General features: G+C 38.1%; 1 protein-coding gene across 8 annotated transcripts in view; it reads right to left on the reverse strand.

The window, feature by feature from the left end:
• Positions 1–12,855, reverse strand: part of LOC311607988 (uncharacterized protein) — a 129,822-nt gene that overhangs the window by 116,441 nt on the left and 526 nt on the right. For all 8 annotated transcript variants that reach the window (XM_084800279.1, XM_084800274.1, XM_084800276.1 and 5 more), the window contains exons 2-7: positions 12,422–12,453; positions 12,262–12,328; positions 6,259–6,383; positions 2,621–2,675; positions 2,205–2,254; positions 1,906–1,936 (exon numbers count right to left, since the gene is read on the reverse strand). The gene's annotated coding sequence lies outside the window, so the exon portion shown is untranslated. The remainder of the gene's footprint in view (positions 1–1,905; positions 1,937–2,204; positions 2,255–2,620; positions 2,676–6,258; positions 6,384–12,261; positions 12,329–12,421; positions 12,454–12,855) is intronic.

Raw genomic sequence — 12,855 nt, forward strand, 5'->3', positions numbered from 1 at the left:
ATCTTATTTGATTCCTGAGGAATGCTGAATTTAACTGACGTTTACCTGGTCAGCATCCTGTTTGGGACATTGTCACCAGTACTGACATTTTGTGGACCTAACACTTGCTTTTTGGTTTGGTTTGGTTTGGTTTTTGACAATTGGGCCAAAGGGCTGTTGATCTTATTTCTCTTCTCAAAGAACCAGTATTCAGATTAATTCTTTGTTTCTATTTCAGTAATTCCTGCTCTGTTTTTATTACCTCTTGACATTTACTGAGTAAAGATTTGGTTTGTTATTGTTTTTCTAAATTCTTGAATTGCATCTTTAAAATTAAGTATTTATACACTTTCTGAGCATAAGTCCCCCATAAAACTTCTTTTAATATTTTTAAGACTTTTTCTTGTGCTATGTTTTCTTTCATTTAATGCCAAATTTTTTCTCCATTTCTTTGACCCACTCATCATTCAGCAATGAGTTGTTTAATCTCAATGAGTTTATATTTGTACTAGAGACTTGTTTATATGTTACTTGTGATTTTTCTCTTTTCTCTTTCAGTACTTTTTTCTTTTTTTGTACACTTTGAATTTTAGCTATGATATGTACTGGGGAGTTTCTTTTCTAGTCCTATGCAGTGCTCTTTTTGCTTCTTGCATCTGTATGAGTGTATTCTTAGTTTGGGGAATTTTTCTGGACTATCCCATTGACCTGGGAATTTTCTCTTTCATCTACTCCTACAATTCAGGAGTTTGGTCTTTTTATGGTAAAGCCACATTTCCTGAATGTTCCTTTCTGGTGTTTTTTGTTTAGTTGGTTTGGTTTTGATGTTTTCCTCTTTAATTTTTTTGTTCTTTGATTAATTAGTGTAGCTCATATAGTTCATTTTTATGTTCTGATATTCTGTCTTCGGTTTGATTCATTTGACCTGTAAAGATTTCCATTGCCTTTTCTAGTTAAACTACTGGAGTTTTAAATTTCTTTTTCAGTTTACCTTTATTTTCGTCAACATTTCTGTTTATCTAATTCTATCTACTTTGACATCAAGGATTATCCAGACCATCACTCACGTACTATAATTCACTTAAAGTTCATTGAAATGTTTTTTGTGTCTTCTTTAAACTCCTTGAATTCTTTGCGAAAGTTTATGCTTACCATTTTAAATTATGTGTCCTGGTTCATATATGTAATTCTCAGTGATGGCCATTTCTGTAATACTGTTGAATATACAGTCTTGATATTTCATAATGTTTGTATTTTTATATGATCTCTGGTGATGTAGACTTCTTTGTTTTATTTATAATGTACACACAGCAGGTAAGCACAGGCCAGTAGAGGCTGGAAGTTGAATATAGTTTAAGGGGAATGAAGTCAAGTAGAGAAAAGGCTCCAGGCTGACATGTAAGATGCATATCCTGGTCTAAGCCTGGAGTTTGATGATAGATCTGGAGGTTGAGTAATCTACATGAAGGGAGGATGAGACAGACTCACCCTACTAGACCCTGCACGAAGTGCAGGACCTAGCTCAGGAGAGAGGTTGGATGTGGTTGCCACTAGAGGAGTCTACAGGCTGGAGGTGGGTAGAATAGATCTTGGCCAGAGCCTGGAGGGTAGGGGCAGTGGAAGCAAGGCTAGCCAGACTAGGCTGGAACTCTGGATGTGGGATTCCGGCTAGATCTGGGTGCTTGGACAGGTTACACAGAGGGGAGGATCGGGTGGACTCACAGGGATAGATTCTGAGAAAGAATGTGCAAGATCTGGCTGGGCAGAGAGGGCTGAACATTTGCACCTGTTTTATTACAATATTGGGACTTGAACATAAAACAATTTTCATGTATATCTGCAAATTTATCATTTTGGGCATTTTTAACCCTGTTATCATGACGGAGACTATCATTTGATGGCTGATATGTAGGGCTCCTTTGTTACCTTTTTCCAAGAGTTGCTCTGTTGCTACTGCCTGACATGAGAAACAAAGAAAAGTTACAAATTATGTTTTGTCATTTTCCCTATTACTCATTCAATGTATCATGTTTAGTTTGTTAAATTATAGACACTGCCCCTGAGAAGCTGGAGATAACCGGTTAATGTCTATTTTGAACTATAGTCAGTAACATTTGATTACAAATGAGAAAATAAGTTTAATTCATAAGATGTGTAATGGAAATAAATTTACTACAGATGCAGCATTCATTTTTTTTCAAAAACAAAAACATCATTGCACAAACCTCAGCATCCTCATTAGAATCTTCAACTTTCTGGAATATGGAGGTCTTATCTATACAGTGTAGTCATAGAAACATTAAAGAGAACATTTATTACAGAGGAGCTAAATAGGCATACTTACAGATATATTGTGTGTATTAAAAATATCTTATCACTACATTTTGATGTTTGAATATTGTGATAAAACAGTGGGATAATTTTTCAGATGTTTGAAGCATTTACAGGAAAATATTGTTATAGTAGGAACTAAAGAAGAAAAGGTTTAAAAGCAGTGCTTTTTTGAGAATATGCATATTTGTACCTTTTATTATGTTAGCACGTGGATATAAAACATTTTTCACACAATTTTGTAAATGTCATTGTTGTTCCTGTATTCTTCCCATTAGCGTCCATGAAGTTGTTATTATTCATTGCTTACCTGAAGGATTTCCTTCTTCATTACTTTCTTCTACTGGCTGCCTTGCTTCTTCTTCCTGTCATGAAAAATGAAAGAAGTAAACTTTAGAAATTATATTTCTTCAGTGGTTCTCTCCACCACTCACTCACGTTATCAGTCACTAAGACAAGCATATGTACAGTCTTTAAAGTGACAGGCACTATCCCTTGTAAATCCAGGTGAGGGAGATTAATTTCTATTTTCAAGTAGAGTCAGTGACATGTGATAACTGATGGGAAAAGTTTATTTCATTATATCCATCTCTGAAGAGAACTTTCTACATTGACATAAGAAAGAATCCATTCTTCCTGTGAAGTTTAAGAAATTCTTTAAATATCACATAATTTGCAAGACAGAGAAAGCAGAGAAGGAGAATACAAAGGGTCTTGTAGACAGTGCATCATGAACAAAAAGTGGATTGGTAGAAGAGGAAGATCAAGTCCAAGTCACAAGAGAAATACCTCATTTTAGACAGAAGGTGAGCACTCATCTTCACTTCACAGGCAATTCACCAGTAAAAACCAAGTTATTTCAGAAGAAACCCTTGTATACAAGTCTCACTTGCAACTATGTAGTGGCAGGCAGGTGACCATGATGTAGGAAGAAAGAGTAGGAAAAAAGTACATCAAAACAGTTGATAACAGGCCAGCAAAATGGCTCAAGAGAAAACAGTGCTTGATACAGAAGGCTGAGTTCAGTTCTCAGAATGCATGTTGAATGGAGAAAACAAACTCCCAAAGTCATCCTCAGACATCCACAGGCATGCAATGGCAGGTGTATTTTCACACTCACTGAAATCCAAGTGCATGCACACAAATAATAAGGGTGATGATGATGATGATGATGATGATGATGATGATAAGTAGGCAGTAAATGTAGTCACCTTTGCATGAACCTGGCAATCAGATAGAAAACCAAGAGTGAAACTGGAAGGAGGGCTCGAGTCCAGCAGCTGCACAGCTTCTGATCACGATATTCACTTGATAGCACTTTCAATAAAGGGGAAATAGAGGGCAAGTAGGGTAATGGAGTCAATCAAATGTACATGCATTCTATTTCGTTTCAGAGACAGGAAATTTGAGTCATTCAAAGGATTTAAAGACATGTCTACCTGAAGACATTATGAGACACATTAAATGATTTTATTCAGGGCAAGCATATGAGTTTAAGAGGAAAATATGTATAAAAATATACTATTCTGCCATGGTAATGTGTATGTACATAGAACTCTAAAATATTGAAAATGACAGAGGAAGAAAAATAAGAGGAAATTATGTTTTGTTTGTCAGCTTTTGTTTTGTGTCTATAGATAGAATGCAGTTATAATAACACATAAAATTTCTAATATTTGGGATATAATACGAATATGCATACTAAATTTTGTGTAAATACTTCATTATAAAAATATTAAACAAGAATAGCCTTTTTAAAAATAACCATTGGATAACTGATCTGACTGAAGGCCCACTCCAGGAGATGGAACCCATACCCAGTATTGCTTGAGTGACCTAGAACTAGAGACTAGATATCCCAGGGACCTAGGGAAAAACCATATACTACTGGTCTAAAAAGAAAGAAAGAAAGAAAGAAAGAAAGAAAGAAAGAAAGAAAGAAAATGTAGTGATTATTTGTGACTCCTAATGACATCCTACTATATTCATTTATCAGTGCCTTCTTTAACCATCCTCCTTCAGCAGATGGGAACAAATACAGAGATTCACAGCCAGACATTATGCAGAGTAAGAGACCTTGGAACACTCAGCTCCAAATGGGAGGTCTCCATCAAATCTCTCCCCTCAGAGCTCAGAGAACCCCTTGGAAGAGAGAGTGTAGGAGGTGGAGAGGAGGAGAGAGTGTGAGAGCCAAGGGGATGGAGGGCACCAAGGTTAGAAGGTTCTCTAAACCGATATGGGCAAAGCTCATGTGAACTCACAGAGCCTGAAGCAGCATGCAAGGATCTGTGCCAGGTCCTCTGTATTTATAGTGTGGCTTCCAGTTTAATGTTTTTATGGAATTCTTGAGTGTGAGTCCAAATGTGTCTCTGTTTCTTGTGTCTTCTCTTAGGCCCTTGTCCCTCTGTTTGTTTGTCTTATCCAACTTTGATGTGATAGTTTTTGTTTTATCTTATTATATTTTATTTTGTTGTATTTAAAAATGAACAATGAATTAATTAATTAATTAAAACATATTTACTAGGGTAGATTAACAACTAAAATGTTATTTATATCTAATAAAAGAGGGGAAACACTTTTCTCCAATGTGATGGTGTTGGGTATATCAAACAATCCAGGCAGGTCTCATGTTTAGGAGAAGTTGACCAAAAATAATGAACTCCATGTTTTCCTGGGTTTTGGTTTTGTTTCTGTCCTGTCGTGTGTGTGTGTGTGTGTGTGTGTGTGTGTGTGTGTGTGTGTGTGTGTGTGTGTGTTAGGGGATGGTCTTGTGCTGGGTGCAACCTGAGATCCAGTTGCAGTCCAGACACGGTCATTGCCATTTCTATGAAGAATTTCCTCTCACAGTGTTGTATAACACTTGTTCTCCATCATCTCTGATTGGTTAATAAAGATCTGCTCAGCCTCTAGCTGTGCAGAGGGGACAGGAGGCAGGACTTCCAATCCCAGTCATACACACCAGAGAGAACGTCAAGTAGAAGAAGGTCATCAGGAGCCATTAGGAGGCTGCAGTGAAGAATTCGCCATAAGGACACACAGAAGGAGCAGTAGCAGCCAGGGCAAGACTGAAAAGGCAAGTAGCATGGAACACCAGCTGGGAAGGAGCCAGGCTAGCATAGATGGGCCAGAATAGACCAGTATCTGCCCAGCTTAGGGCTTTAAACTTTATTAATAAATCTAGTAGGTTTCTGTGTCATTATTTGGGAGCTAGAATGGAAATCTAAATTTTTACACTGTGTGCGTGTTTGTTTGTTTACAGTTTTTTTTTTGTCAACTTTGTGAGTGTATATGTGCTCTCACGAAACAGAAGGAAAAGGTTTTCTACTTCAATTTAAATTGTATATGACGGTAGTTTCAGGCAGCCTGTGAAGCATCTGCATGAAGTGCAGTCAAAATGAATGCTAATGCCCTTCAAAACAGTAGATAGCATTGTAACCTCTTTGCCTTTAGTATGCATTAGTGTTAACATCATCTGATTCCCTGACTCTGTAAATGCACCAAAGTCAATAGAGATGGAAAGATAGAATGCAAACTTTAACCTAGGTGATATTGACAATATATATAAAGCCACAAATTCTGAACCACTGGGAATGGTCACCTTTTTGCACAAAACCAATACTGGTGCCAACAACTCTACATTCTTCTCTACATTCTTCAAAATTGTAATTGTCTAGCCATAAGACACATTTTGCCTCTAGTTTTTATAATTTAAAGAGGTCATATAAGAAAAAGACCAAAAATAAAAAATGGCATAAACCTTAGCATCAAATTTAATAATCAGTTACTGCTGATTCTAAGAGCACTCTAACATTTATATAAATGGAATTTTGTTAAAGTAAAAAATCAAATTTTCTACTGATCCTATAACTTGAAGGTATTTGAATTTGGTTGGCGTTGCACCATTAAACAAAAAAAGAACATTAAGTGAGAAATTAAAAGTTTCTGTACCAAGTGTTGCTGGTGTGTAATGCCATCGCCATCACCATCATCGACGCTGTCATCATCATCATCATCATCATCTCCTTTCTTTTCTTCTTCTGATGATACTTCTATGACTACTTCTACAGATAAATCTATACATTTTGAAAACATAAACTTTAAAAATAACATAAAGTAATAGTCTCAAACGATATATAGAAATTCTTAAGCTCAATGATTATTAAGTGCATTTTTTATTTTCTAAGGAACTTCAAGTAACCTTAAGGTTTACCATCTGACATGCTCTGACAAATTACTAGTTAAGATTCCATTCATTGGATTTGTGGGCAATATGGCAGCACTGATCGCACACTGCATCAGATTAGCAGGAAATCCAGGACTGCACAACGACCTAAAACCCAAACTGAGAACTACAAAACACCAGTGCTGCAGATTCTCATGTGAGAAGGATCCAAATTGTGTGGGGCAAGGGTTGATCCAACCCCTGGCCACCCAGCTACCCACGGAAAAATCCCTGGGGACAGCCCACATTAGCCGCCATCTTGGACAGGACTATGGGCAATCCCTGCAGCTTCGGGCCCTCACTGCCATCTACTGCTTGTGGGATCCAGGACAGAAAAAATGTCAGATATATTTGCAGCTCTGGGCTCTCACCCTCTCACTACCCCACCCTCGTCTGCTGCTTCCGTGATCCTGGATAGAAAGAACAGGACATAATCCAAATTAGCTGCCTCCTTAGAAAAGAATGTGCGGCATCCAAGTAGCTTTGAGCCCTGAGCTATCTCAGCCCCCCCAGCTCTTTGCTGGACTAGACTGGCAGGGTCATGGAGCAGATAAATATACCCCTGCCATACCCAAGAGGACCACTGGAACTTCTGAGCAGCTTGGAGACACGATCTCTTACAGCACTCCCAACTGCTCACCAGCTAGGAACATACCTTGTGGCCAGCAGAGCCTAAGCCAGGCTCTAGCAATGGTCTTCATTAGCCACCACCCTATGAGCAACTTCAGGCCTTGGTCTGTACATACATTCCCACCTGAAGCATACCACTCAGATACAGCTAAGATACAAGGCAAGCCTATTGACCAGAGACCTGCTTGGGCCACACTACTCATTAACTGCAATCCTGTGAGCAGCTTCTGGACCTGATCTCACCTTGCCCACCTACAGCCTATTGGCCAAAGCCACCTAGGTCACAGATCTGAGACTTGTACAGGCCATACCTCATATTATCTGCTGGTTCCTAAGAAGCTTGGAGCTCTAATCTCTCTCGGTTGGCCTTGCCCAAACGAGGCACAGAGAACCATCTGGAATACAGCAGATAGACAGAGAACTGCTATCTCAAAAAGGACTGTAGGGTACCTGAGCAACTTTGGGCTTAGAAATATATCAGCGCATTCCTACCTTGCCTGATCCAACTGGAATACAGTCAGGGAACTCAGCTGAGCTGAGCTGGGTACAGGCTCTAACACTCACTGCCTAACATCCTAAGGAAGCCTCTGGGGAGCCATAGCAAACAGCCTTTGGTTTGGAGTTCTCTTTACTTGTTCCCAATCTGCCTGGCCAACCTGGGACAAAGATAGTGACCTCATTGGGGGAACCCCTAAGCCTGCTAACATGAGAGACAACCAGATGACTAGAGGACAGCTCAAGACTAGCAACAAAACTGAGAGCTATATAAGAACACAGTGATCCTAACACAGCAAGCCCTGAAGTTATGAATACCCACAAAATGCAAGGAGAACACCTTAAATCTGAGGTGATTAAAATGATAGAAGATTTGAAAAAGGAAAATAAATCACTCAAAGAAACACAGGAAAATACACTCAATCAGGTGAAGGAATTTAATAAATCCTATAAAGAACTACAGGAAAATACGTCCAAAGAGATGAAGGAATTGAATAAATCCTATAAAGAATTATAGGAAAATTCAAACAAACAGGAGAAAGTAATGAATAAGACTATTCAAGACCTAAATAGAGAATTAGAAGCAACAAAGAAAACACAAGTTGAGGCAATCTTAGAGTTGGAAAACATAGGAAAGAGAGCAGGAACTACAGACATAAGTCACACCAACCAAATACCAGAGATGGAAGAATCTCAAGTGCGGAAGATAGGATCAAAGTTATCGCTACATCAGTCAAAGAAAACACTAAAACTAAAAAGTTCCTAACACAAAACACCCAAAAAATCTGGGATACTATAAAAAGTCCAAATCTAAGAATAATAGGAATAGAATAGAAGACTCCAAGTTCCAAGGCTCTGAAAACATTTTCAACAAGATCATAGAAGAAAACTTCTCCAACCTAAAGAAAGAAATGCCCATTAACACACATGAAGCCTACAGAAATCCAAATAGATGTGACCAGAAAAGAAAATCCTTCCGCCACATAATAATCAAAACATTAAACGTACAGAACAAAGAAAGACTATTAAAAGCTGCAAGAGAAAAAGGTCAAGTCACATATAAAGGCAAATCCATCGAAATTACACCTGCCTTCTCAACAGAGACTATAAAAGCTAGAAGGGCTTGGACCAAAGTCATGCAAACATTAAGAGACCACAGATGCCAACCCAGACTACTATACCCTGTAAAACTTTCAATCACCATAGATGAAGAAAATGAGATATTCCATGACAAAATCAAGTTTAATCAATACCTAACCACAAATCCAGCCCTACAGAAGATACTCCAACTCTAGAAGGCTAATTACAAACAGGAAAACACAGGAAATAAATAACTCTACATCCACAAATCCAAAACATAAAAAAACACACACACACTACCACCACCAACATCAAAACAAAAGGAACTAACAACCATTGGTCATTAATATCTCTTAATAGCAATGGCCTCAACTCCCCAGTCCAGCTATTCCACTCCTTGGAATATACCCAGAGGATGTACTACCACACAACAGGGACATATGCTCAACCATGTTCATAGCTGCCTTATTCATAATAGCCAGAACTTGGAAACAACCTACGTGTCCCTCAATAGAAGAATGGATAAAGAAACTATGGTACATTTACACTATGGAATACTACTCAGCTATTAAAAACAAGGAATTTCCAAAATTTGTGGACAAATGGATTGAACTAGAAATTGTCATAATGAGTGAGTTCACACAGAAGCAAAAAGAGCTAAATGGTATATACTCACTTATATCGAGACACTAGTCCAAGGTGTAAGTCCCCATGAAAAACTGTACCTACCAGAATAGTGGGTAAGAGGGGAGGACATCCTATTGAAACTTTAGGTGGGAGAAGCCTGGGAGAAAGAGGAAATGGAAGGATCCAGTGGGTCCTGGAAAACTATAGGCGAGTCTGGGCCCTGGGGTCCTCTGCAAACTGTGGCGACAGCCAAGGAAAAAATAGGCAGTAAAAACCTTGAACCCCTACCCGGACTAGCCGATGGACATTCTCCACTGTTGAGTGGAGAAGGAGATCTAACTTTCACACAAACTCTGGTGCCCCATATTTGAACATGTCCCTTGGACGGAGATGCCTGGTGGCACTCAGAGGAAAGATAATAGGTCACCAAGGAGAGACTTGATACCATATGAGCATATTCAGGGGGAGGAGGTCCCCCTCAGACACAGACTTAGGGGAGGGGAGGGGAGTAGTAGGGGGACAGTGGGAGGAAGGGAGGAATGGGAGGATACATGGGATGGGCTAACAACTGAGATGTAATATGTATAAATTAATAAAAATGTATTAAAAACAAACAAACAAACAAACAAACAAACAAACAAAGAAAAAAAAACACACAGGCTGACAGAATGGGTGCAAAAACATGATCTATCATTCTGCTGCATACAAGAAACACATCTCAGCAATAAAGATAAACATTAGCTCAGAGTAAAGTTTTGGAAAACTATATTCCAAGCAAATGGACCCATGAAACAAGCTTGAGTTGCCACTCTAGTATCTGACAAAATAGACTTTCAACCAAAACCAATCAAAAAAGTTGGGGAAAGTCACTACATCTTCATCAAAGGAAAAATATACCAAGATAATTTCTCAATTCTGAACATCTATGCCACAAACTCAGGAGCACCCACGCTTGTAAAAGAAACGTTATTAAAACTTAAGCCACACATCGAACCACACACACTAATAGTGGGAGACTTCAACACCCCTTTCTCCACAATAGGCAGATTATCAAAACAGAAACTAAATGGAGAAACAAGGAAACTAACAGACATCATAAAATAAAAGGATCTAACTCATATCTACAGAAAATGTCACCCAAACACAGAAGATTACACCTTATTTTCAGCATCTCAGGGAACCTTCTCTAAAATTGATGACATAATTGGCCACAAAGCAAACCTCAACAGATACAAGAAAATTTATATAATCCCTTGCATCTTATCAGACCACAATGGATTTAAGATGGAACAACAAAAGAAACAACAGAAAGCCTACAAACTCATGGAAACTGAACAACTCCCTACTCAATGACATCTGGATAAGGGATGAAATAAAAAGAGAGTTCTTTCCTCTAGCATGGAAGATGGCAACAAAAAGTGAAGGAGGAATATTAAAGAGAGTACTTGCCTAAAAATATAGCTATTGGTGAAGATATACATACCATCTTCCATGCTAGAGGAAAGAGCTACAGTGGAAGATTTGTGCAGAGGTAGACTATGAACATCTTGTAACTTCTAGAAGTTATGAGTTAACTTCTTCATGTTACTTTATATATCCTAAAAGTGATAAGGAACAAGTGTACATTGAGTATGGATGAATGGGGGGCAGATGCATTCAAAGAAGGAAATAGGTAGAGATAGAAATGATGAAAGGCAGACACAGAGGTAGCGTTTGCAGAAATATTGAGGGTATAGTGCCAAGAAGAGAGTAATTTTGTTAAAGGAAAAGTACACAAATATGAAATCCTTGAATATGAAATGACAGTAATTACTTGGGGAAAGTTAAAACATAGATATAAAAAGAAATATTCAAACGTTTGTAATTATCCTCAGTTGCTCAATATTTTTAATTCATTGTAAATTTTGAGGTAATTTCCTTAGCCTTTGAAAGTGTTTTGCTCAGAAAAAAATCTTAGAAGATCTGAGGAATAAATCCTACAGAACACTGGGCAATATCAAGGGGAAAATCCTAGGATTTCCCCCAGCATACTCCCAATGTAAAAAGGAAGAAAACCATACATCAAACAGGATGGGTGAAAGAGTAAGAGTGTTTGGATTTACAGTAATAGTCTGATGCCTTTTACACCATAGTAATGGTTTAGTCATCACTGCAGAACACTACCCAATTAAGAGAGATGACAGTGGATTCTATGTGGAGTTAAAATTGGTTTTGTGTTTTCATCTGTAAGACATCATAACTTGGGAGGCCTGGTGGCACTCAGAGGAAGGATAGCAGGCTACCAAGAAGAGACTTGATACCCTATGAGCATATTCAGGGGAAGGAGATTCCCTTCAGTCACAGTCATAGGGGAGGGGATTAAGGGGAAAATGGGAGGGAGGGAGGAATAGGAGGATACAAGGGATGGGATAACAATTTAGATGTAATATGAATAAATTAATAAAATACATTTTTAAAAGATCACAACTTGCTTTGCAATGACACTAACACAGAGCTGCTGGGCATGAAGAATGGCCTCCCTTGGCCTCCCAGGTGGCTGAGGACACAGGTGTGGATCATGACATCCTGATTTTTAGTAAGCATTTTTAACTTAGGGAAAACTTTAAGAACGCTAATAATATCCTTTATAAATGTCCATGTTGTTCAGAGTCTCAACTCAGACACTTTTGGTACTGAAACACAAAATTAGAAACCTCTAAGCCAACTTCTACATTAAAAAACAAGCAAACAAACAAAAACCTATTTATGTTTGTAAATGACTTTCCTTAACACAGTGAAAACTGTATTCTTTATGTCAGACTTTGCCATCAATATTTGGGGAATAGAACCAAGACTGGGAAAGTGGTAACCAGTTCCAACATTTTTCTTTTCAGGGTCTCTTGAATTATAAAATTTACCTGATTTGAGTTGTTTTAACGTGATTATTTCTACTTCATCTGAAGACTTTTTCTCAGTAGTTGTAGGCTGAATAGGATTTGAACCAAGATACTTTGTGAATGTTGTATTCATTACAATGTATACCCTTAATAATCCAAGAAAAAAAGCATTTGCTTTTACCTTCAAGGAATAATGATCATCTTCAACCCATGCTAAAAGGTAACAGGGAAAATGGTCAAAGTTACGAAATATGACAATACCCACTCTGGACACATGAGGAGATAGGACGGGGATGACAGTCATGCTTTACTTGAAAATTATTATTTTAAGTTTTGTAGTTGCTGTGGTTAGCATAAAATATAAAATGTAAAAATGCTGATAAAATAAATACCTACTTGATGAAACAAATACATGTTTAATGCAAAATGAGTTAACATTTCAGAAGAGGGATAATACGCCCAATGGATGTGACGAAAGTAGGAAAGTGTACAGCTGGAGGTGGCAACGCTGTGACTGAAGGGAAGTGTTGTGATCTACAATGAGAGGAACAAATAGCTCCAAAGGGTAAGTGACAGAGCTGACTGGACGGGTTCCAAGTGATCGGTGCAGTTCTA

Source organism: Acomys minous (assembly GCF_964271855.1).
Source record: "Acomys minous genome assembly, chromosome: 10".
Classification (NCBI taxonomy): domain Eukaryota; kingdom Metazoa; phylum Chordata; class Mammalia; order Rodentia; family Muridae; genus Acomys; species Acomys minous.